This window comes from Lagopus leucura, unplaced genomic scaffold (assembly GCF_019238085.1).
Source record: "Lagopus leucura isolate 7727_CA_CO unplaced genomic scaffold, USGS_WTPT01 Super-Scaffold_100001, whole genome shotgun sequence".
NCBI lineage: Eukaryota > Metazoa > Chordata > Aves > Galliformes > Phasianidae > Lagopus > Lagopus leucura.
This window is the reverse complement of record NW_024962262.1, coordinates 61,433,723-61,458,100: the sequence shown is the minus strand read 5'-3', so window position 1 is coordinate 61,458,100 and position 24,378 is coordinate 61,433,723. Positions and strand designations below refer to the sequence as shown.

General features: G+C 39.8%; 1 long non-coding RNA gene across 1 annotated transcript; it reads right to left on the bottom strand.

Annotated features, from left to right (window-relative positions):
- Positions 1-16,931: 16,931 nt before the first annotated feature.
- LOC122178017 lies at positions 16,932-24,104 on the bottom strand. Its single transcript, XR_006178219.1, has 3 exons — positions 23,942-24,104; positions 23,295-23,588; positions 16,932-17,151 (listed from the first exon to the last, which is right to left on the bottom strand). It is a non-coding gene; the product is annotated as an uncharacterized LOC122178017 (long non-coding RNA).
- Positions 24,105-24,378: the final 274 nt, after the last annotated feature.

The window sequence follows — 24,378 nt, the reverse complement described above, 5'->3', positions numbered from 1 at the left end:
TCAAAACATAACTGCAATTTTACTCCCCCTTGCTTTACAGAACTAGTTCAAAATTAAGAGAGGAATTTAACTCGTATGTTTAGCTTGCATATTATCAGCAAACATTGTCAGTAGCTTGGGAGTCATCTGTCCTAAGTTTGGTGTTTAAGCCTGAGACAGTCCCCTAAGCTCCCTTTGTAGGCAATGGAGTGAATAGACAACTCCAGGAGGTGATGCCTCTCATAACGAGTTAGCTCAGATAAGGGAGATAAATTGCTTTTTACAGGTGCTTTTTTCAACTGTCAGCTAGAATAAAGGACTAGGCTAGGATTAGATCTTTGTTTATTTGTCTTTGTTAGACATCTCAAGTTAAGAGGATAAACCTATATTTTGTGGTAGATCAATGGAAGATCTATCAGGTTATGTTAATTTTTATGAGATAAGGTTAATTTGTTATAATTGCAATTCTCTGTAGTAATATTGTTGTTCTGCAAAAGAAAAGATCAGGGAAGGTAAAAAAAAAAGAGCAAAACCTTGAAATGACCTAATGTAGGGTTTCCCAGTACTTGTTCAGATATCTCTTTCAGTAGCAACAGCAGCCCTTTGCGTATGGGAAAGGGTCTGGTAATGGGTCACCAAGGTAGTTGGAGCCTAAAGCACCTGGTCTGCAGGTGCTAACAGACTTATGGGTCAGGTCAGCAATACAGAGGTCTTCAGTGGAAAAGATGAAAGGCAGGGTGATAACTGATAACTGCTGATGTCTATTTAAAGTTCAGTTATAGTGATAACAGAGGCAAAGTCTTCCTGACAGAAGCAAACAATATGGCAAGGGAAAATGGTCACAGCCTGAGGCTTGGAAAGCTCAAGGATGTTAGGAAGAGATGCATCACAGATGCAGTGGTGTGGAACCACCATCATCCCAGAGAGATGGTGCAGTTTCTGTCCTCTGGACTGTTCAAGTCAAAGCTATGTCAGAGCTGCTCAGGTGGCTTTCTTTTCTTTACTCTAAGTTGGAAACCAGTCTTTTCCTGTGTCGTTCTACCCCTCAAAATCTGCAGCCTAACCCTGAGCTCCCATTCTCAGCCCTGCTGCATTTCTAACTCGGTGCAGAAGGTCCTTTTGAAGTAATATGCAATATGGTAGTTCACTGCTACTGTTCCTTCATCATGGTAATTTTCAAATTGCTCTTTATATCACTGTATCACTCCCTGTATGGCACAGCCCTGTGACACCTGGCTTCAAATTCCTACTATGCTGAATATCAATCAAAGATCTGAAATTAGATTTCTTGTATGTCATGAGAATGTGTTTTAATGATTAGTCTACTGTCTTTTTATTGGGAAAATCAGAAATGACACTGTAGCTTTCTCCAGGTGGGAAGCTGGTTTGTGGGATGAAAAAATTGTTAGCTTTAGATGTGAGCTGGGATTGCATAATCTTAATTTCTTGTCGGTAAAGGTACCTCTTAAAAGTAAGCTACCTTGTAAGTCTGGTCATTTTGAAATGATGGCAACTCATAAGGATTTGAGGGGAAAATTAATGAAAGGTGAGAAATGTGGTTTGGAAAAGCACTATTTTACCATTGCTGTTCAGCATGAAAAAGCACTTTGAAATCCTTCATAACTTCCATTAAATCATCTTGAAATGTTCTTCTATGTCATTAATCCCAACCTATTTTCGAAAATGCAAACAAATGCTACTTCTTCTGAATGTTATCACTTCAATCCCTCATCACATTGAATTCACTCAAGGAAATGATGTTTCCCATTGAAAGATGGGAAGATAAGTCCATCTCTTTGATATTGGAATGAAGTTATTTATTAATTTTGTTGCATTAGTCATATCATTCCTCTTGACTTGCAGGCTAACCATTGTATGATGTATATTTTTAAATACCAATTTATCATGTTCAAGGCTTGGAGAAATTTGTGGAAAGAACTTGTGAGTCTTCAGTGGTCCATCAACCTTATACACTGTTCTAGTTCTTTACTCTCAGAAAAGTTATATTTTGCCAATTTTAAACTGCATTTTTATTTTATTGATCTCGCCAGTAACTATATTACTTGCAGATTGCTAGCATTGCATTGTGGTACTGAAAGTTATGCATTGTTGCTAGTAAAATATACCAGTAAAAAAGTATGTATTAAAGGCAAATAGAAATCTTGCATAGTCTGTGTGTTCTTAAGACAAAAGCATACTGGAAGAGTCTTCCTCTTCCTTTTTTTGAGCTTCATCAACACAGCAATCTGTCTCTGTCACACATGGTTTCTATTTTACTTTCTAATGATCTCCCTTGCATAGGAACATTCAGGCTTTGGAAAGAGACAAAAAGAAGCAGAGGTGGGGCGTGGGGCTTCTTTTTGCTTTTGTGTTGCATAGAAGGGTGTACTGAAAGAGAGCAAGGAAAGCCAAACACTTCCCAAATAACATCAGGCTGGGGGAATGGTTGGTACATTGGAGGACTGGACTTCTGGCTGAAATGGGTTGATGGGGTCCTCCTGAAGCGAAATAACAGCAAAGTTCTGCACCTGGGATGAAACAACTAATCTGGAAGTACAGCCTGGGGGGTGGTGGACCATGAGTGAAACATGGGCAGAATGGCATTAGAGCACGGGCATAAACCTCAATAGTTATTATAGAGGAATAACAGAGTCAGGTGTATGGGAACTGTTGAATCATGGCCTGAACTTCTGATTGATCAAGTGAGACAAGCAATAAGTCAGCCATGGGAGCACAGGTGAAAGCAATTCACCTATGTGATTGGAAGGAGTGGAACCAGGTTCCACCTCTCCTAGACCCCATTTAAGGGCTGACTGCCACTGAAGAAGGATCTCTGTCTGGAGACCGCTCCTCCTGGGGTCTTTTCCTGTACGCCTAGGACACAGGTAAGCTTTTCCATTCATTTCCTGATTGTCCTTCTCCGGTGTGATAATCTTTCCAACTATACACTCTTTAAAGATCAGTCTAATTTCTCTGTATATTTGTCAATTATACATTTGTATATTTGTTGATCAGGAGATTTTTTTTCAAATGGGAAATATGTATACCAATTGAGAACTGGGGTTCAGATTAAGTTGCTTTTCCCCTGGGGACTTGACTCCTCTCCACGAACTATAGGTGCTAAGGACAGCAACTTCTGAATGAGGTATCTGTGATTATAAAGCTAGGCAAGGTGGATTTGGGTAAGTTCTAGGCTGGACTGTGTCAGTAATACTGCAATCAGGATTAAAGCTCTAGAGAGTTTACGCTTACATTTCGCTCTCATCTCAACTACATCCTTTCGGCACAGCCTGGATTTTAATGACTCACCACTACACTTCTAAATGTCAGTCCTGGACTTGTTAAGTCATATGCCTTCTTCTTAAGAAAGGAAACTAATTTATTTTAAATAGTTAAGCTTTAAATTTACTCTTTTTCTTTTCTTAAACCTACGATGCTGCAGTCTGAGAAAGACTACGCTTGATTGTTGCAAGCGTATGGTCCTTATGTGCTGAGCAGCAGTAGTATCAACAATTATTTGTCAAACATGAGAGGTGAGGCCAGATTGGCATATGAAAATACTCTGAAAATGTAAGGACAGCTACCTCAGCTATCAGCTAAACCAGAGGATAGAGAGTGCTGTTTCAGAGTCGTATCTAATGTGTTTCGTGTGTGCTGATAGGACCTCACTGCTGGCTCTATCTTGTTTGTCACTTGCCATTGCTTTTTAGTTTGTTCTCGGGTCATCTGTCTTGTCTGCTGTGATGTTGGTAGTCAGCTAGTGCTAGAGCCATAAGAGTGGTGGAAGGTTATCTTCTGTAAATGCTCGTGTCTGCCAGCACAGAGCTGCTACTCTGCCAACAGATGGAAGGGCCTGAGGCACCAAATCTCCCTTCAAGTGTGTTTGTGCTGTGGTTTAGCTGCCTGGGCACTCTCTGAGATGGTATTTAGCCCAGCCAATCCCATGTTGACTGACAGGCAAATTTTCAGTGCATAAAAGCACAGAAGAATGAAGAGCCGTATTTTTGATGTATTAGGAGTTGTAACCACTACTGCAGCCAGAATGTAGGCATACCTAAATAAAGGCAGACTGACACCTTAGGTGTGTCTTGACTGGACTTTCCCATTCCCCCAAACCTGGGTAATAGTGCTGTCCTTTTCTCTCCCACTTTTTTTTTTTATTGTCAGTAGGGTTCAGATTTGAAAGGAATGGAGCAGCACCCAGGGTGTTTGTTTTCAACTGTATCCAGACATGGGCAGTGAAGATTTCATGATCTCCAGTGAAGAAAAAAACACAAAACAAACAACTCTGCAGCTCTAATAGCTAGTGTGTTGTGTTTGAGTTTCATTTTAAAAGGATTAAATACTACAGAACAGGGACAAAACTCTTGAAATCATGACCCAACTACATGCATTATCTGGCAGACTGGAAGATAATGACAGATCATTCATAAAACGTACTCTGTTTCTCTTAGTATTTTAAAATAAAACATTATTCTGCATTGAGCTCCTGAGACAAGAAGCAATTTACAAGTGCTGATACATTGCTATTCTCAAAGCAACAAGGCTGTCTACATCATCTTGTGCACTCTGCGTTAGGATATAAAGGTTTGTGCTAGGATTATATACTGAGTGAATGCTAGACTTTTGATCTTTTGCACTGCTTAGAATTGAACACACGAGAAGCACCTTATGGTGTCTTTGTCATCCCTTGCTTCACCACATTAAGGGCTTTAGCACATCTAGTAGAAGTAGACATGACTTGTATGGTGGTATGATGAATGGGGCTTGAAACAGAGCATACTTCATGGAATAGGTTGTCTTCAATGAGGCCAGCCTGGGATGGGCTAAAAGTTGTAGTGTTATCCTTCTGGCATACTGACAAACAGATAAGGATGGAAAGCATAACTGGTCCCCAGTGTGGAGTAACTTTCTCACTCATCATAATTTTTTAATATAAGGATGTTTACCCATGGAAAAGGAGAAAGGAACTCTAATGGCTATGCAGGTTGAAGGATGCCCTCTGGTCCTACCCAAGTATCCCACTCGTACATTGAGGTTAGCGTTGTCTGGCCATCATTCTGGGACTGTATATGATATATGTGGAAAATTCATGTGGTATCTGAGGATCACAGTGGATGCTGCACAGTTGGCCACGCAATGGTTAGTCTTGACTCAGTGCTGGAAGAGATGCAGTGCAGACTTGGTGAAGGTACACCTGCCTCTAGCCCTCCAATGGTAAGCTGTTGGATCAGGCACTCATGGCCAATGAACAGCATCAATTGATCTGAGGCTGGATGTCACACAGCAATGGGTTTGAATAGCTTTTGCAAGAGCCAATTGAAAGTACAGTCTTCAGAATCTTAGAGGAGCACTATGTGGAGAACAGCAAACACCTGTCAAGCTCCATTTTGTTTTACATATTCATAACTTGTTAGAGCAGGTCCTGCTCTGTAGCTGTAATGACCTTTGTGTGTTCTACATTTATTGTTCTTTGTTGCACGGAGGCAGAACTGCCAGCTGCTGAAATCCCTCATGCAGTTGTAGTGGTTCTAGTCCCAAAAGTAAAGAAAGGCCTGAATGTTTAGTGTAAAATGATGTGTTTATTGGCAGCCTTGCTGGGTAGCCACAGCATACAACAGGCAGAATCTGTTCTGTCAGAAGAGTTGCCATAAAGGCTGTTTTTTCTAGAAGTGGAAATCAGATAAGCATGCTTCTATTGACTGAGAGAAGACTTGTGCAAATGTCTGCCACATCTAAGCCAAATTTACAACCTCTAAAATAGCTAGTTTTCTGGAGCCTCAGAGGTTTAATGTGGTAAAGTCATTAGAATAACTGCTAATGAGTTCATTACAGTGGATTCATTAGTTAAAATTTCTGCCAGAAACTTGAATGTTGTAGATAGCTCTACTGACAAGTGACTTATGCTGCTGGTCAGATCTTTGTCTGATTTATGATTCTCCTCACAACTAAATGGAGTTCTTGCCTGATTATCTCAATATTTAGTTCTAGTTTTATCTTATTTATAAAAATTAACTTTAGGTTTTGAAGAGACTTCCTATGTGCTGCTAGAGCGCTTTGAACTGCTATCATTGAGCTATTTCTGGGATACTTGTCTGAAAGGGACCTGCCTGTATAACAACTGTTCTTCTCAAATATAGACAGTTATCAATCACCCTTGAAATCGGAGGCGTTGAGAGGTTTCCAAGGAAAAATACATCCGATCTGTATCCTTTGAGGATAATTTTGTAAGAAACAACAAGGATTTTGCCAATAGAAAAAACCACAACTGTAATTCAATGCTTGAAATCTTTCCTTGTGGGAACCAACTTAATCACTTGGTACTTAAAATTCATATCTAGAAGTGATCTTTCTTGGTTTTTAATTGAAAGTTACAGTAGTTGATTGGAGAAATGTAAACGCATACACTGGTCTCTTTCTTATAAATGGCAAATGTATATTCAAACCTCCTAAAGCCTTCAAAACCAATTTAGATGCCAAATTTCAACTTTGTCAAAATGTTTTTCCCTGACAGAAATTATAGATGTAAGTGTTGAGCCCTTTGGAAGCTTCAGATTTCCTGAATTCCTCTGGTAAATCTTCTAGCTCTTGTGCCAGGTTTGTTTAAATACTTTCTATTAACTTTTTGATTAAGCTCAATGAATATCTTCTTTCTACCTTGGCTCAGCAAGAATAACATTTCAATTTCTCTGCTGTCCAGATAGATATACCCTTGACCTGAGGGTTTAATCATTATTCAGGGTCTGACAAGCTCTTTCCTTGGGAGAAGGAATTGATACAGTTGGTTTTTTCTTCGCTACAAATCTGTTATTTCAAACACCTACAAAATCTCCTTTCTCTGAACAGAGTAGGAGTCTAGTTTTGCTCATAGTTCCACACCTCTTTCCAGCATGCACTACATCTGTAAGAGTTTCTCTCATCTTAAAAACTTAAGATCACACTAATTACGTTCCTGCTGCTGACACTTTCGTGGGCTTTTGTTGCCTCTCTCCAATGTGTGCACAGGCATGTGTGCAGGAAGTACTGAGTCACAGCATTCAATCCCTGAGGAAAAGCTGTCTGCCCATCTTCCTTCCACCTGCTTCCATTAGCTGAGTTTCAATGGAAGCATATAATTCATATGATGAGCTATTAAAATTATTTTTCTTATCTTTGTCAGTTTACTACCTTTTAGAGGTGAATCGGGGGAAACGCATACCTGTCTTCAGAAGGCATTGAATTTTCCTTGTTCCAATGAGTCATTATTTCCTCTTGTATTTAGTTATGCCTCTTCTACCGTAGGCATTTTATTGTGATTTCTGTAACACATTTAAGAAAGCCATGTGAAACTTGCTTCAAGTACCTGATGTGTTTCAAACTTGGGGCTAAACGGGCTTTTAAAATTGTTCTATAATGCTTGTATCTTGAATATGAAAAAAGAGAGTCAACATCTAAGAGCAATGATCTATGCAGTGAGAATGGCAATAAACATGTGGCTTCCATCTAGATGTCACTGTGAGACTCTCAGAGGTTTTTGAAAGGTCATGGCAAAGAGAGGTTACCAAGGACTAGAGGAAAGAAAATGTTACCTCAAGAAAGGTAAGAGAATATCTGAAGGGCTTCAGCCTAGTCAGATTCTATGATTTGTTTTGACAGAGGAGAAATTGATGGAGCAAATAAATCATAGAATATTCTGAGTTGGAAGGGATCATCAAGTCCAGCTCCTGGCTCTGTGCAGGACCACCCAAAAATCAGGCCATATGACTGGGAGCATTGTCTCAATGCTTCTTAAACTCTGGCAACTTAGGAATGTGACCACTTCTCTGAAGTGGTGAGTTCTGAGCCAGTTCAGGGCCTGACTGCGCTCTCAGTGAAAAATCTTTTCCTCGTAACTTGGAAACCATTTCAAAGCATGTTAAGGACAGGAAGGTGATGGGAAGTAGTCAACAGGGAAGAGACAGCTTAGGGGGATCTTATCCATTTGCATAAATATTTGATTGGGTTGGAGTAGGGAACTAAAGAGCATAGAGGCAGGCACCTCTGCATGATGCCCTGTGATCGGCCAAGAGGAAATGGGCACAAACTGAAATACAGGAAATTGCATTTAAATGTTTACTCTAAGGCTGATCAAACACTGGTTGCCCAGAGATGTTGTAGAGTCTCCATCCTTGGAGATACTCAGTGTGTTAACTGGACATGGCTCTGAATAACTGACTCTGGGTGACTATGCTTGAGCAAGCAGTCTCCAGAGCACCTCCCTGCATCAAGCAGTCTGTGATTAAAAGAGTAAGATCATTTTTGCTTTGTTTCCTTGTAAAAATGATGCTGCAATCCGGGCATGTATACCAGTGAAGGTTCATCTGCTGTTGATGACTTTGACATTTTATAGTTCAGTCCAGCAGCTTCGATATCCACGCTCGTGTTGAACTGACAAGAGTGAAAGGTATCTACTTACTGAAAAGGTCATTTCTGGTATCTTTTTGCTTGAGCCATAAGCAGAAAAGCAATCCCTAACTAGAGTGCCTTAACTTCAACTTTGTGCATGTGTTTGTGTGTTGCTGTTTTTTTTTTTGTTTTTTTTTTTTCTTTTTCCTGCCAATATGTTTTTCTGTCAAATCCTGGTTCATGAACTACTCAAGGGAAATGTCTACCATGGGTTTGGCTGAGCTACTCTTATCTATCCTTTTGGAAAAACAGCAGGGCTGTCTGCCGTTGTCACATTAGCAGTGCATTAGAATGTGCTGGCAATAGTAAAGCAAGCTCCATTTGCACATTTGCTAATAGTTCTTTCACAGCCACTGTTATTTTCTTGATAAACTCCAATAGATCAGTAGGATGACAACTATTATGCCATTTAGTTGCAATTAATCAGTAGTGCTGTTATAAAATGCTTTGATGGGAGCTGCAAGGTAGTTATGTGTTACTGATCACAAGCACCACTGTTCCTGATGATACATTGCCATAGCTATGGCTGCATCACCACTGGTAAGTGGTGCACAGTTCGTTAGTTCTGTCCCAGAAGTACACACTTTGCTGATTCCAGAATTGGAGGGTGTGCACAATCATCACAAATGCTATTTTTTTTTTTTTTTTTTTTTGAGATAATACTATGAGGCAATGTCTGTAGTGGATGCTATGAAAGTGTAAGGAAGAAGAAAAAGATTTGTTTGAACAGATGACTGTACAACAAGAAGCCTGTACCTGTCCTACTTGGATTCATACTGGCTGGCATTTCTTTGTGTCAGGTTTGTAATATAAACTCTAATGTGGGGATTTTCTACCCTGGGTGGGATGCTGGTGGAACACAGCCATGGGCTGTGGGCCTCCAGTCTTTAATCTTCAGAAGCTGAACTCCCGGAAAGGAAGATGGGATTATGGCAGCTCAAGGTCATGGTCTTCTCTGTGGCACATTGCATACTTCCAGCTGATGCATAACCAGTGTCTGGTTGATGACTTTGTGCTCCTGATGCAGATGGTAAATATGCCACAGCTGTGGTCAGGCTATGTAGCTTTCATCACAGGCCCCCCTGTGATTACACCCTGTTATTACTTTTGCATAAAACTTCAGTGTGCAGACTTTAGTCCTAATTGATAATTGTCAAACATTTCAAGCTTTCCACAGGGAGCTGCTACATGCCTCCTGCACCCCATAGAAATCACAGGGCCTGAGTGAGCTTAGCATTTGTGGAGGTTGGACTATGTGGGTCTTCAGTGTCCATCAGTCCACCTTAGTGGCTCCTGCAGTAATATCAAAGGCTGCCCACAACACTGTGTGAGAAGATTTTCAAAGATGAAAAATGCTGTCTGTGGAAATAAATGAAATAAACCTCAGCTATGCAGAGCTGAGTCTGAGCTGAGAGCTGAGAGTGGCACAGGATTTTTCATATGGAGAGTTTTTTCCCCTGTCTGATAGCCTGAAATGTTTCAGATTTTGTTTCAGGGAAACATTCATTAAATCGTCATAGTCAGATATCTGTTAGGTGGTGGGTGAAACAAAGTTTATGAGCTGATCCATATCCAGAAATGTTATTAAAATCCAAGAATCTTGTGTAACATTTCGTTGCACAGATACCAGTTATTGCTAGTCCCAAGCATTTTTATACAGGCTAGGCCTCCAAAGTCATGGTTATTTCTTCAAATGGAAATTGCCATAAGCATGTTCAGCAGCAGCTACAAAAATACTGTAAAAATACAAATGTAAAAAAAAAAAAAAAAGCCTCTGTCATCCCAAGAATCATGCTTCTCCAAGTGTTAGTTGCTCTTTTCCATTTTGCACCTGTTTCAGCTGACTTCCCATTACATGCCTATCTATTTCCTTGAGGATATAGGAGGAAACAATAGTATTGCCAGTGCTGCTGCTGGAATTTAAGTATTCAAGAGCAACAGCCAATACCTCCACTGGAGTGCAAGTGCAGAAGGACAAAGAAATTTGCTGAAATACTACTTTGTACGTTTTGTAACTAACAGCTCTTGTATTGAAGCTGAGCACTGAATACAAGTAGAAACTGTCCTTTGTGAAAGTCTCTTCAAAGAAATTGCAGGTGGTGCAGAGTCATCAATATTTACAGTTTGAAAGCCTACTAGTAAAGTGAATAAGAATGTATGGATTGAAGAGCCTTGACTTGCAAACAGGTCCACTCAACTGGTCACATGAATCCAGCAAGGGATCTCGGTTTAAGATTTTCATATGAAGTTTTCAATAGACCTAAGAAGGGCTTTGAAAACTTATTTATAGACAGTAAAGGACAGAAGGGATCAGCAGAATGGTTGAGTCTGACCTCCTGCATAATCCTGCACCTCCTCCACAGCAGGGCATGAGCTGCTTTTTGTAATGAGATGAAGCGAAGCCAAAATTTGGAACGCTGGTTGCTGCTGCTATTTGAGTTGCTGTGTTGTGCATATGCCTCCCTGGATTTGGGAAATGACCCTGCGAAACTCAGGAGTATCTGGACACATTAAATTTATCTCCTAGGAAAGTATAATAAGCATTTCTAAAGCTAACATGTTGTGCATGAAACAGGAGAAAACCCACACTTAAATTTATTGCCACTGGGTCTCAGAACCCTTCTGGTGGGTGAAAATTTTTTGGCTATGGAAATGTAACACTCACTGAGGAGCTTTCAGTATGAAGGCAGGATGCAGCACAGTGCTGAGATGCACAAACTAATTCTAAAATAGCTGGGTCGGATACCAGGAGTAACAGAAATACTGCTGGAATACTGAACACTGAGGTACTGCTGTTTTATATTCCTGCTTAAACATTTTAGGAGTTGGTGCAGAGACAAAAATCTATATATTCAGTCTATTGTTAAGAACAGGGTGAAAGTAAAATGATTTTCTCCTTTACCATAGGCTAGTTACAAGCTTACACTTGTGGAAATGTCTTTACTGAGACATCAGCTTCAGAAGGATCTGGACCACAGCTAATTGTGATTCTTTTCTCAGTGTCTCTAGTGGCACAGGCTGTTCCATAACACCTCAGGGAGGAAAGCTGCAGAGCATGATTCTGCCTCTAAGACCTCATAGGAATGTTTGGAGATCCTTCTAGAGAAAGTGATTAGAATCTGCTAAGGAAAGAAAATAAATTCTGGCTGGCATGTATGGGGAGATGAAGAGAGAGCTCCTGTATGGGAACATCATTCATGATCCCAAAGTCAAAGGCACCGGAGACAAGTAACTCAACATCTCTAGAAAGGAAGTTAGTTCATAAAAATTACTTACATATATCCATTTGTGGCGAAAAACAACTGTGGTGGTTTTTTAAGTGCACTGTCATAAGAAAAGATCCCACAGCTGAGGATGTGAACAAACATGAACACGCCTTAAGGGTGACGGAGGTTGGGTTGGCCACTGGTAGCAACGTATTTGAGATGCTCAGTTCTTTCCAGGACATACACATATTCACAGGGAAAAAGAGAGAAAGTGCCTGCTGCTCCTCACTGATCCAGACACAGATTACAGGAGCGGATGTAGTTGTGGCAGCAGAGGCAGAATCATGCTCTGCAGCTTTCCTCCCTGAGGTGTTATGGAACAGCCTGTGCCACTAGAGACACTGAGAAAAAGAACAGAATCTACAGGAAATCGGTTAAATGCTTCTGCAGTCTATTCTACAGCAAATTAAAAAAATTAACTTTTTGCCTGCATGGATTGTACAAGTTCATTCATTTTTTTAGCACGTTCACATTAACTGTATGTATTATTGTTGTGGAATGAGTAGATCTAATAGGAACAATTTCCTTACTGTCATATGTTGCACAGCTATAGAAGGGGGGGAATAAAACTCCCACGTTTATGGAAGAATTATAATGAACCGACTCATATGAAGTTTGCTTTTATACTAAAACTAAGCAAGTTCTGTGTCTCAGGTTGCTCAATTAAGAGTCTTCTGAAAGCCCATACATGAATCTCAACTTAGGATCAGCATTTGACTTCAGGTTTCTCAAGAGGCCAGTTTCCTTCAACACCATTGGCAAGGTTTTTTTTGAATCCCATACTGCTTTCACATGTGCTGTTTCAATTCTCTTCTTAACTCTGATTGATTTCTTCTTCACTGTGTCCTTTGGAAGGATCTGTCTACTTTCTCTCTCCTCTCCCATTCCCTTCTAAGTTTCCACAAGATGCCCTTGGATCTTTCTTCTCTATCCTTTTGTTTTTCCACTCCAAATTAATTAATTCTTAAGACAATCAACAGTGATTCTTGCATTGACAACTTGCAAATCTATATATTCTCCTATACAGTCTTGTCTCTTTCTTTCCAAGCTTTTGGCCCATCTCTGGTTCTTACCAGTGGCTGTCAAGTTCAAGGTGGTTCTCTGTGTAAGCTTTTATGCTCTTTTCTTAAGTGGATTGCAGTGAACAACACTATCCTACCACCTGCATTAATCAAAGTGAAAATCTGACCCAGAGCCTTTTCCCATTGCTTATAAATTTGTATGCAAGACTTCCCCCTGCAAAAAAGATCATGAAAGCTAACGTCCCTGTTTTAGATCAAGAGTCCGTTAAATCTGTATCCATTTTGATACCTTGCATCTTAAATTCTTTTGAAGTAACGATGAATTTGGAATAATCTAGATGATTTAGAGTCAGTCTTTTTCCAAGATCTACTTGCAGGCAGAATGAAGCAGTACTCGAGAAGAACCTAGTAAATAGTCTGTAGTGATTTTTTTTTTTTTCCCCGAAAATTAATGATGTCTACACAGTTAAACCTTTGCTGCTTAAGTTGTCCCAGTAATTAAGAAATAGTGATTGTTTGTGAAAATTAGGGTTTAACAAACTGAGCAAGAGGAGGTTACTTTACAGTTACTGAAGTTAAAATTGCTAGTTCCTGGATCTTGTGTTTTGTCTTCTGAGTAGTTGTTCTGAGTTCGTTATTTCCTGTAGCGGTCTCTTAAGCTGACTTTGATGCAGTGGTCTTGACATACCTTATTTCACACACAAGGATTCTTTTCTAAGTGGTGAAAAGTGTTGAGATATTTGTGTAACTTTCAGATAGATTTAGAATTATGGCAATAGATGAACACTAAAATTTTTCACTGGTTGAACTATTATTGAAAACACACTTGTACCATCAATGTGATGCTTAAGAAGATGATATACTGTTGACTTGATGTCAGTTCTTGTGAGTTGTGGCTTTTTTTTTTTTTTTTTTTTTTTTTGATGGGAGTCTTCAGAAGATGGAATATAAATCCGTTTTAAAGATGAAATTGCTAGTTCAGCTACAGCTTTCAGCAGTGCTTTCCTGTACTTGGACTGCTTTTAATATCTTCTTGTTATTTCAAATAATCTAAATTGGAATTCACTCAGCAGCTTTCTTAAAGAGTAAATGGATGGCCAAGTCAGGGAAGAGAGTCTTAAATAAGGAAGTCATGTCAGTCATCCAGACTGTAAAGTATTTTCCACAGAAGTATTTGCAATATATGGAGCAGCGGTGACAGTGGGGAAAGCTTTGTAGCTGCTGGACTGCTGTGCCAGAGCTTTCTGTGCTCCAGGCCAGGTCTCTGGTAAGAAGTAGCTATTTGAGGAAGCTTGGCTGGTCTTGGTGGTTTTGGAAGAAAAGCTGGAAGAAGGCTTTGCAGAGGCTTCTTACTTGTGCTTGGGAATGACTTAAAATTCAGGTCCTTAAGCTTGCTACCCAACTGGGCTACACCACGGTAGTGTAGCAGCTGCAGTTGAGCTATGCCAGGCTCTGACGGGGGGACTCATTTCTCGGCTTCAGACCAGGCTTATCTGGTGTTCTGCTCAGTCACCACACACATCGTGGTGGAAATGGGCTTTTGCCAATACCGCTGCCTTTGTTCATCTCAGGTTCCAGTTCCTACCTCCCTTTTCACCGTAGTACAGCCTGCTCTTGCTGCTTCCTAATATGCAGGACCAAGGAGAGCCATAGCATGTTTATATAGGGCACAATTACAGACACCGCTCCCTCACCGTGTAAGTGAAATGACAGGTACCAGAATCCTCATTGTCTGAGAATAGCTCACTGGCTGTGCCACTTTAAAGGCTGAAAAACTGAGGAAGAGAATCAGAGACAATGTCCATTAGAAATGTTGCAAAGACAAAACAAAAAAAGTTACATGTGCCTTGCTCAGGCACTCCTTTATTTCAACCTGCTGACTTCTGCTGCTAGCTGGTCTTCCTGTGATTGCTTTACAGAATTGTATTTGCGACTCTTTATCATAGGCTGGTGTGGAAATCAAGAATATAGAATAGGTTCCTAAGGGTTAGAAAGATAAAAGGCTATAGGCTCTACCTCAAGAAATCAAGAACTGCTCAGTGTGAAAGTTGAGAAAAGTATGTCAGAGGACGAGTAATTCTGCACTTGTGTGGCTTGCTTAATTCTTTTTCTGTTTAGCCATTGTGGATCATTTGTCATGGACCATCCAGTGTTAGAAATGGGCTCTAGATATGATGGAACATTCCTTGATGTGGATAATATTCTGCAGTACTGGAATAATATTCTCCTACTTATGAATTTTGGGGGTGTTGTTGTACAGGAGCTGTTGCTTTTTTGCAATAATGCTGTCTTCATTTCTCTCCAATGTGGTCTGATGTTACTTAGCTGTTGCAGTCAACACAGGTGCTATTAGTTCATTCCTCACCTGAATGCTTGCAAGCAGTCAGCAAAACCAGACATATTCTCCTGGGGAAAAGCATGGAATTAGGTATGTACTCACCAAAACTTATTTGCACCTTCAGGGGTACAGGCACAATGTGGAAGGTTGCTACATGTTTGTCCACATGATATTTGGAAGGCAGTGTGGCCCACTTCTGTTACTCAGCCTCCTAGGAAAATGATAGCTTGTGCTCCCAAGAACTCTGTGTATTCCTTTCCTCCTTGTAGTGTAGGGTGGGAAGTTAGAGTCTAGGAGGTGTTGATTGGGAAATAGAAATGGCTCTCTTTTACCATTCTGTTTATTTTTGTAGCAGTATTTTAAGGTGATACGCTGGCAAGTGGCAACTAATTTTCACACGTCACTAAATACCCTTAATGTCAAAAGAAAACTGAGAGTCAAACACAAGTAGAAATGTTGTAAAGTTCAGTCATCATGGATGTCATGAGTCATGTTGTGTGCTCCTCAGCCACACTTCTCAATTACTGCAAAAGCCACTGCTATTTTTTAACTACATCTGTGACATAGAAAATACACCGAGGTTAGTGTGAGAGACTGCCATGGCTCAGTGCCTTAAATTGTAGCCATAAAAAAAAAGGACAAGCAAGGATTGAATCCTTGCTAGGAGATAAAAGTCACGATCCATCAAATTAGAAATGTGCTGGCAAAACATCTTGTTTTCTTGGTGTATATGACAGGGCCATAGTTGATTGGTTAGTAATAACATAAGAGCGTGAAAATAGTGCTGAAGATGTATCCTAGCGTTACTTTGGCTAAGAAATATGGCTCCTGCTTTCAGGTGTATCCTTTTCTATCACAATGTGTACAGCATCTTTACTGTACAAAGTCACCAGACCAGCTTTGCAATAGTGTTTTTCATTTCTAACAGCATATCTTTTTCTAGGTTGATTTTCACTGGCTGCTGTAAGGGTTTTGTCAAATAGTACATCGAATGGAAGCCATGTCACCTATGCTCTCCCTCTCTCTGCGACCTAATTAAAGTAGATTGGAAAGAATCAAAGGCCTTAAACAATCAAAATGCAAATAGCTGGGGCTGTCCAGAACAGTTGTTGCAGAACATGATAAGTGCTCGAAACAGGTATTGCTGTTTGAATATCTAAATTGCCTTAGTAAACATTATAAGGCCATTAAAGGCACTCTATTAACCCTCTGAATGATTGTTTTTTTCTTCTTTTGAATTACTGGCATTCCATCTTCTGAGAGGGTTCTATCCATATAAAGAGAATTAAAGCAAATGTGTATTTATGATTGGAAAACGACACAGCTAAAAACATAAACTAGATTTTAAGCTGTTGTCATCTGTTGAATTTTACTAAAATGAGTATAGCTATGCTCATTGACCACAGACACAAAGTGGGAGGGAGGCACCTGGCCTTGCTTTTCCTTTCTTTTCTATGTAAAAATATGAGGAGCATAAAATTGTGTGTATTCCACTTAAAAATGAAAATTAAATTAAAGTTCAGACTTGCAAAATATTGACTACAAAGTTTAAAAGAAATAATGATGTATATATGCAGATGGTACTTAGTCTATTACCGCCTTTTTCCTGTTCTCCCTAGGCATTAGTCTTTCCTGTGCTTTGCTCAATTATCTTTATAGATTTATAAAGATTTGTGAAGATGATGTCTTCACAGATGTGAGGGTATTTATAAGTGCAGTCAGTTTATTCTTGAGATCACAAAGGCCAAAACTAGTATTGCAGTGCCATTCTTTAGTTCTTAATATTAACTCACAAATTATAGGGTTGTGGTGTTTGATACATGCTTGGTCAAGGAATTTTGTTGCCATTAGAAGTTCCTATTAAAAGTAGCCCACTTCATAGTATGCATCTGGAACCATATGAAAAATTTTATTTTATTTTATTTTATCATTAGGGTGGTTAAACACTGGCACAGGCTTCCCAGAGAGAATGGGGGGTCTCCATCCTTGTGGTACTCAAAACCCAATGGGGTGTTGTCCTGGGCGACTTGCTCTAAGTCATCCTACTTGAGCAGGTTGGACCAGATGGTCTCTAGAGGTCCCTTCAATTCTTGATCATTCTCTGATTCTGTGGTTCTGTAACCTTAAAATAAAAAGGCTCTTCTTGTTTTTGTATCTTCCCCACCCCCTCCCCCCCCATTTTCAGATTGAAGTTAGGAAATGTGTGGGTGTGTGCAGTGTAGAAATTCAATGTCAGCAAAACTGTCTGACAGGTTTTAAATAGGAAGCCAAAGTTTGCTTCACCACTTATACTGAAATTTAGTTCCAGATTAAGACCCCTATAGGTATATGCATACATGTGAGGAATATGTCTAAAATTCCATCATGATCAACATACAGTCAGCATGGTTAGTTGGTGACACCTTGGGAGTGATTCAGGTCTTTATAGAATAGAAACCTAAGGGTTAGGGAGATAATTCATCTGCAGACTCCATTAAGCCTACAGCAGGACCATAGCAACCTACCACACGTACATTCATTTGTTTTAACCTGTAGCTGAAACCCTCTCAAATCATCTCATCAGAATGAGTGAGAGCATGTGAGCTGGAAAACAAACCTATCTATTCAAAGTGGAATTTGGCTAAAACAGAAAGAGTAATAGGAAGGGTATTCTGGTAAGACATGCACAGTAACTTAGGATGTTTGATTGGTCCAATGTTTGTGTATTTTTACCTGCTCAGAGACACTACAACTTCAGCAGTAAGTTGCTCTTTCCTCAGAGATAGATTTAACAGTGATTTAACAGATGGCCTTACTTGCTTTAACTATTGATGTATTTATGTTGTTATGGTTCAATCAAGAAAACTTGGTTATAAAAGAATTTCCGTTAATCTCTGTGGTCTCTGCTAAGTCTGCAGTTACCACTGTCTCAGTAGAAATGCAATGCCTATGTTAGCCATTATTTGGTTCAACTGAGAAAATCTTTATTTAGTCCTCTATCATCTCCTGATCTGTGGCAAAAAAAGCGGAAAGAGAAAAAGCTCCAAACTCTACTTCTGCAGACCTAGTAGGAGGATTCATCCTGGTTGTACTCTTAACAGTTAACTGAATTGCAGTGATGTTAAGTTGTTGTGCTTGTTTCACTGATAATTACAATACTTTCCCTATCTTTCTATTGGTGACAATTCTTGCTGACTCCATCTTTCTACCTGCTATTATTTAGTAGTCCTTTTTTTTTCTTTTCTTTTTTCTCCATAGCAGGACTATGCTATACTAGTACACTATTAGTGTAGTAGTGCTCTAAGTACACTGTTTTATGCCTATGGAAATTTAAGATCCTGATCTAATTTTTTTAGATGTTGGAATAGGTCTCTGTAAGCTTCAGCTGGCTTTGGATGAACTTTCAGTCTTTAATTGTGCTTTCTGATAAAAATACATAATTACGTGTGTTGAATAACTTTCAGGTATCCAGAATCCTCTTTGTTACTTTCATTATAGGTCTTTTGCCCATAGATGTATCCAGCACGAAAAATGGAATTTCCCATCTGTGCAACACTTATCACTACTTTTTTTTTTTGAGGATGTACTGGTATACTCTAAGCACTGTTTTGACAAAACTATCAGTCATCTCAAGGGAGAGGGAGAGGGGAATCATCATGCAAAGGTTGTGGATCCTGCTGCCTTGAGAGACTCTAAACAATTAAGGATGTAGTACAAATGTTTTACTCTGTTTAGAAATAGGAGTGTTAAAAATGGCACTTCATGCTTTTACCAGGCTTTGTTGCCAAGAAGACGTTGTACTCTACCATAAGTTCAGAAACCACAGGCCAAATCAACCAGACTTAGAGCTGCAGTAAGTCATTTATAAATCTCATTAAAAAATGTTGGGCTGATATATCTACATACTCAGTTTGTTATGTGCAGCCATTAAAAATTGCTCTCTCTCATGCAGAGAGAAAACCTCTTTTCATACCGTAAACTCCAAAGAGATTTTCTTAGTTTCAAATGGTTAAGATCTGACTAACCACTTCATCATGGATTTTAGAAATATGTGTCGTAGCCCATGAGGAATATCTGACTTCTGTATGCATACTCCATGGCTCAGGAACAGGATTTCCATTGATGCTGGGAAGATGCAAGTTTAGATTCATTAGAAATATTGCAGTGACTTCTGCATGTATTTTCTGTATTATTTGCTCAGACAGAGGGTTGTAGGTTATACTGTCACTTTCCTGCTGTAACTGGAGATAGTGAGAAACAAATGCAAATTTCATTATCCATCATCTAACAAGCTACCAATCTGACTGTTTTTACTGAAGATACAGGTCTTCTGTATCTCTTGACTAGATGATATCTACTAGACTATAAAGAAATGTGTTCTCCTGCATGAGGGATAAACTTTGGTTCTTTAATATTGCAGTGGAATAGAAAAAAATTAATGTTTTTATCCACCATCAAGGAGGTGATTTCTGCATTAAAACTCCAACCATGTTGTGCTAATTATCTTTCAAAGTTTTGAGTGGATTCTGTTACTCTTTTGACTTCTGTTGATATTTAATTTTAGTGATAAAATGTGCTACCATAATAGTGTGTTCCTTCAGTAACAGCATGCTGACATCCAGTGCCAGCAGTCCAAACAATTAGTGTTACATAGGAATACTGAGCTTTATCATATGTAAAGAAACAGTTGGCAAGGAAGTACATGGAGGTTTTCATAGATCAAATGAAGTTACCATATGCAGTAATGTTTGTATGAGGGGGTCACATCCTGGATGTCTGATTTCATACCACACCATTAATTTCAGCTGATGTTTGGTCAGCTGCTAACTAACTGAATGCAGTATATGGACTGATAATTTTCACTGTCATGGTCCTTGAAAAAGATGGATGTATGATATGTGTGAAGATGATGGAACAGTGAGGGTGTGTTAAGAACTCAATAATGGGAAAACTTGTTCTTTCCCAGGAGGGAAACAGCATCAGTTTACTGAGCAATCTTACAAAAATATTAAAAAACATATATTTGAAGCAACTTGGTCACCTGCAGGAAGAATGGTCCCAGGTTGTAAAGGTGTCAGTCTGAATGTTAGTACCCTGTGTTGCCCTGACTGATAGAATTCAGGAAAGCATGATGTGCAGAAAGGACTGAAGAGAACTCAGGTTCTCATCTTAAAAACTATAACAAGTCTTTAATGTAGCACCAGATTCAGATACCCTGCCAGGCTTGTCGCCAGCGCACACCTGGTTTGTTGTTAACTTGTTCCAATCTTCTCAGAGAAAGAGCTGTTATTATATGGGCTACTAATCATCCACAATACGAAAGTAACTTCTCTGTGAGGCTTTTGAAATAAGCTTCTTTGTGACAAAATCATGAGCTTATCAGTCATAGGGTTGGTGCACTTCATTCACTAAATGTTGCATTCTTGCATTTGTTTACTTTTTTACATGACTGGAAGGTGGTGAGTAGGTTGGGGACTGAAGGGAAGGAGGAAAATGTGGCCTTAGAAAGTACTTGAAGATTCCAGGAAATTGCTAGTCTGGACTTGTTAATACTTGTGAAATGGTTTCTGACATAGTCTTTCAAATGGAAAAATGAAATTTTAGAAGGATGATAGTCTTTTGTCTGCTGAGGAAGATGGATGGGTATGACTTAAGATGTCATGTATATGAATGGTGCTATAAAGGGATCGTTCTAATGACATGCTGTAAAAGACAAGTGTCAGAAATAAATTATTCTTCTCATCTGATGATACTGATGATAACCTACTCAAATTCCCCTGACACGTTTCCTCACCTAAAGTTAAAAGCTTTCCCCTAAAATGTTTAATGGCCACAAAGGTCTTTGTTGTGCATTTTCAACTCCATGAAAAACATTGTTTAGTGGCTTACATAAGAACAATTTTGCCTGCAATTAGTGTGTTTGCATACAGGTATACAGACTTTGATTAAGCAAAGGAAAGTACTTAAGTGCATGTGTAAGTACTTCCCAGTGTGGGAGTAGTGAAGCTGAAATATGGAAGAAAGTATTACTTGATAAGTAACAGAACTGGTAAGAACAGTTCAGAGCAGCAGATCAGCCCAAAACTCTGGTGGGGTTGGAAATGAGTGTACGTAGCTGTCTCTGGAGATACCTGCACTAAAGGCACACCCTATATGTGCAACTCACAACCAGTACCGTACAGTGCTTTTTTCTGAAGGAGCAGCACTATAAAGACATGGAAAGAAGGACTAATAGACCAAAAATAATATGGGTGGAGGTAGTGACCTGTCAACAGGTATTAATCACTTGCTGCATAATCACAGAATGGCCAGGGTTGGAAGGCACCTCAAGGATCATGAGTCTCCAACCCCCCTGCCACAACCTCCACGTTCAATGCTAAACGTGAATGAATGGCTTACTGGTGAGCATGAAAGTGAGGGCCTGCAGGCTGAAGATTCATAGAAACATAGAATAACCTGGGTTGAAAGAGACCCACAAGGATCATGGTGTCCAACTCCTGGCTTCACACAGCACCTCCCAAAATCAAACCCAGTGTCTGAGAGCTTTGTCCAGACTCTCAACTCTGGCACTTGGGGCCCTGCCCACAGCCCTGGGAAGCCTGTCCCATGCCCACCATCCTCTGGTGCAGTCCCTTTCACTAACTTTCTGTTGGCTGCCAGAGCACACTGCTGGCTCAGATCCAGCTTGCCATTACTCAGAACCCCTGATTCTTTTTGATGGGGCTGTGCTCCTGCCTCTTGTCCTCCATTTTGTAGGTGTATCCAGGGTTGCCCCATCCCAGGTGCTGAATTTGGCATCTGCTCATGTTAAATTTCATATGGTTCAGCTCTCTGGTCTGTCAAGATGTTTCTGCAATGCACCCCTACCCTCAAGGCAGTCAACAGCTCCTCCCAGTGTAGTTTCATCTGCAAACTTGCTTAGTATGTCTGCATCCAAGTAATTGATGAAAACATTAAAGAGAACTGGCCCTAAAATGGAGCCATGCAGAACTCCACTAGTGACTGGCTGCCAGCCTGATGTAGCCATATTTACTCTAGTTTTTTGAGCCTAAATCATCAGATAATTGTTTACCCATTATATTATGTTTTTATATAATGATATGCTGGACTTTTTTTTTTTTTTTTTTTTTTTTTTTTTTCTAGAAGGATACCACAAAAAACAGTATCAAAAACATTGCTGAAATCAATTAAGAATGCATCAACTGACTTCCCTTGGTCAGCTAGACGTGTAACCTTGTCATAAAAGGAAATTAAATTTGCTAAACAGTACTTTCACCTCATGAACCCACGCTGGTTGTGACCACTGACTATTTTCTTTTGGGTTTTTTTCAATTACTCCCAGAATAATCACCATATTTTTACCAGGCATTGTAGTGAGACTGACAAACCTGTAATTACTTTTCTTGTCTGTCTTGAAAATTTGACCAATGTTCACTAGCTTTCATTTGACTGGTACCTCTCTAAATTTCTAAAGCCATTAAAAAAGTAAGTGAGATATGTCTCATAGGGGTATCGGTCAGCTCTTTGAGTACTCTGGATGAATATCATCAGACCCCATAAACTTATATGCATCCACTTGGAGCAGCAAATCCTGCATAAGTTTGGGGTTGGCTAGGATTTTGTCAATGCTGTAGTCATGGTCCTCCAGCTCAGTGCTCTGGAGATCCCAGAACCTGTCATCGATGTTGAAGAAGAGGTGAAGAAAGCATTAAATGCCTATGTCTACAGGGTAAGGAAAGCTAACCATACACTGCATTGCATTCTTGTCAGCGGTTTCTCCTGTAGTTGCCCACGATTATAAAATTTGAAATGTGAAGATGCTGTTTTCACGCAGCTCAGCACTGCAAGGGCCTCATGGGGAATGTTGTGTCCACATGTGGGCAGCAGCCCTCTGTAGAATGACCCCTAGAACAAGGGGACGTTTAGGAGAACAGGCGTGATTATGATGGTACAGGAACACCCTGAGAGGCTGCAGCTCACGCGCAGCCCATACTGGGAAAGGGAAGCTAAGGAACAGTGTGACAGGAAGCCATTAATTGTAGAACAATAGAAAGAAATGGTAATTTACAATGTGACTGCCCCCTGTGATTCCTATTGCTTTGATGGAGAAATTTCGTAGTGAGATTAAACACAGCTAAAATTAGGGTATTTGAGAAAATGAACAGGTAGGACAGGTCTCTAAGTATTTGCATTATGGTTTGTGTCTTGTCTTTTCTCACTAACTGAATTGGTGATTGCAGGTTTGTGTTAGTTGACGGTAAATTAAGTAAAATGATGCTGCTTTACCTTCAACAGAGCGGTGCAAGAAGTGATAGGCTAAATTGCAGTCAGGGAGATGTAGGCCAAGCATTTGCAGAAGTTTTCTAATGGTAAAGGAGGCTGATCGCAGACTGGATTTCTGAGGGAAGCTGAGGAGTGGCTGGAGGATTTCAGAATGGATTAAATGAACTTCTGTCAAGAACAATTTAGAAGAAATTGATCCTGCCTTTGGGACAAAGAGGTGAATTAGATGACCCTCTTGAGGTGCTGCTGAGCCCTGTTGCTTTGATATCTGTGACACTGACACAGTCTTCCATACTCCTGGGAGAAAAGAGGATACTGAGCTTAATTACTGGAAGGTGGTTTCAGTCAGCAGGAGGTGTTTTCTTAGAAGAAATGGTTTAGATGGCTTGAGACAGAATGATGGGAATAGTAAATAGGTGAACGGTACAATTAAGTGAGGTTATATAATTCAGTAATTGCAGTTAAATTGAAGTAAAAGTGAATGGCTTCTCATTTGACCTAGCAGTGGCCATATATCTCAAAACAGCCTTCCTTAATTCAATGTATATTAAAAAATCAGAGCCTCAAGTGCCTGTAGGTTATTCTGTGGGCAGGGAAGTGCTAGCCTGAGCGCAGTGTAAGAACTGGGGGGGCATTGTGGTTGTACTTACAGGCTCCTGAGGCTGCAGCTGCTTTATCCATGGTGATCACTGTCTCTGACCCAAGCGTCTTATGGCAGTGCTCCTGTAAAAGAGAAACAATACAGTTTCATCCTTCTGCCTACCATATTATCACAGACATCCGTTTTGAGGTTAAGGCCATGTTGGCTTCGAACTGCTGCTGATAATGAACACTTGGTTAGAGTTCTGCTTTATTTGCAGGTGACTGGGGCATTATTGTTAATTATTAAACCTTTCCTTGTAATAATTATCTTCCCCCCCCCCCCCATTTTATGGTGAACAAGCATTGCCGTTATTTCCTGTAACCATATTTATCATACTAATTGTGTCTTAACAAGGAAGAACCTGGATCTGGAGGAGTTGTCTACCACAGAACAATTTTGGAATATAACTTCCTTTAGTAATGAATACAGGCTTTAATGACTAGA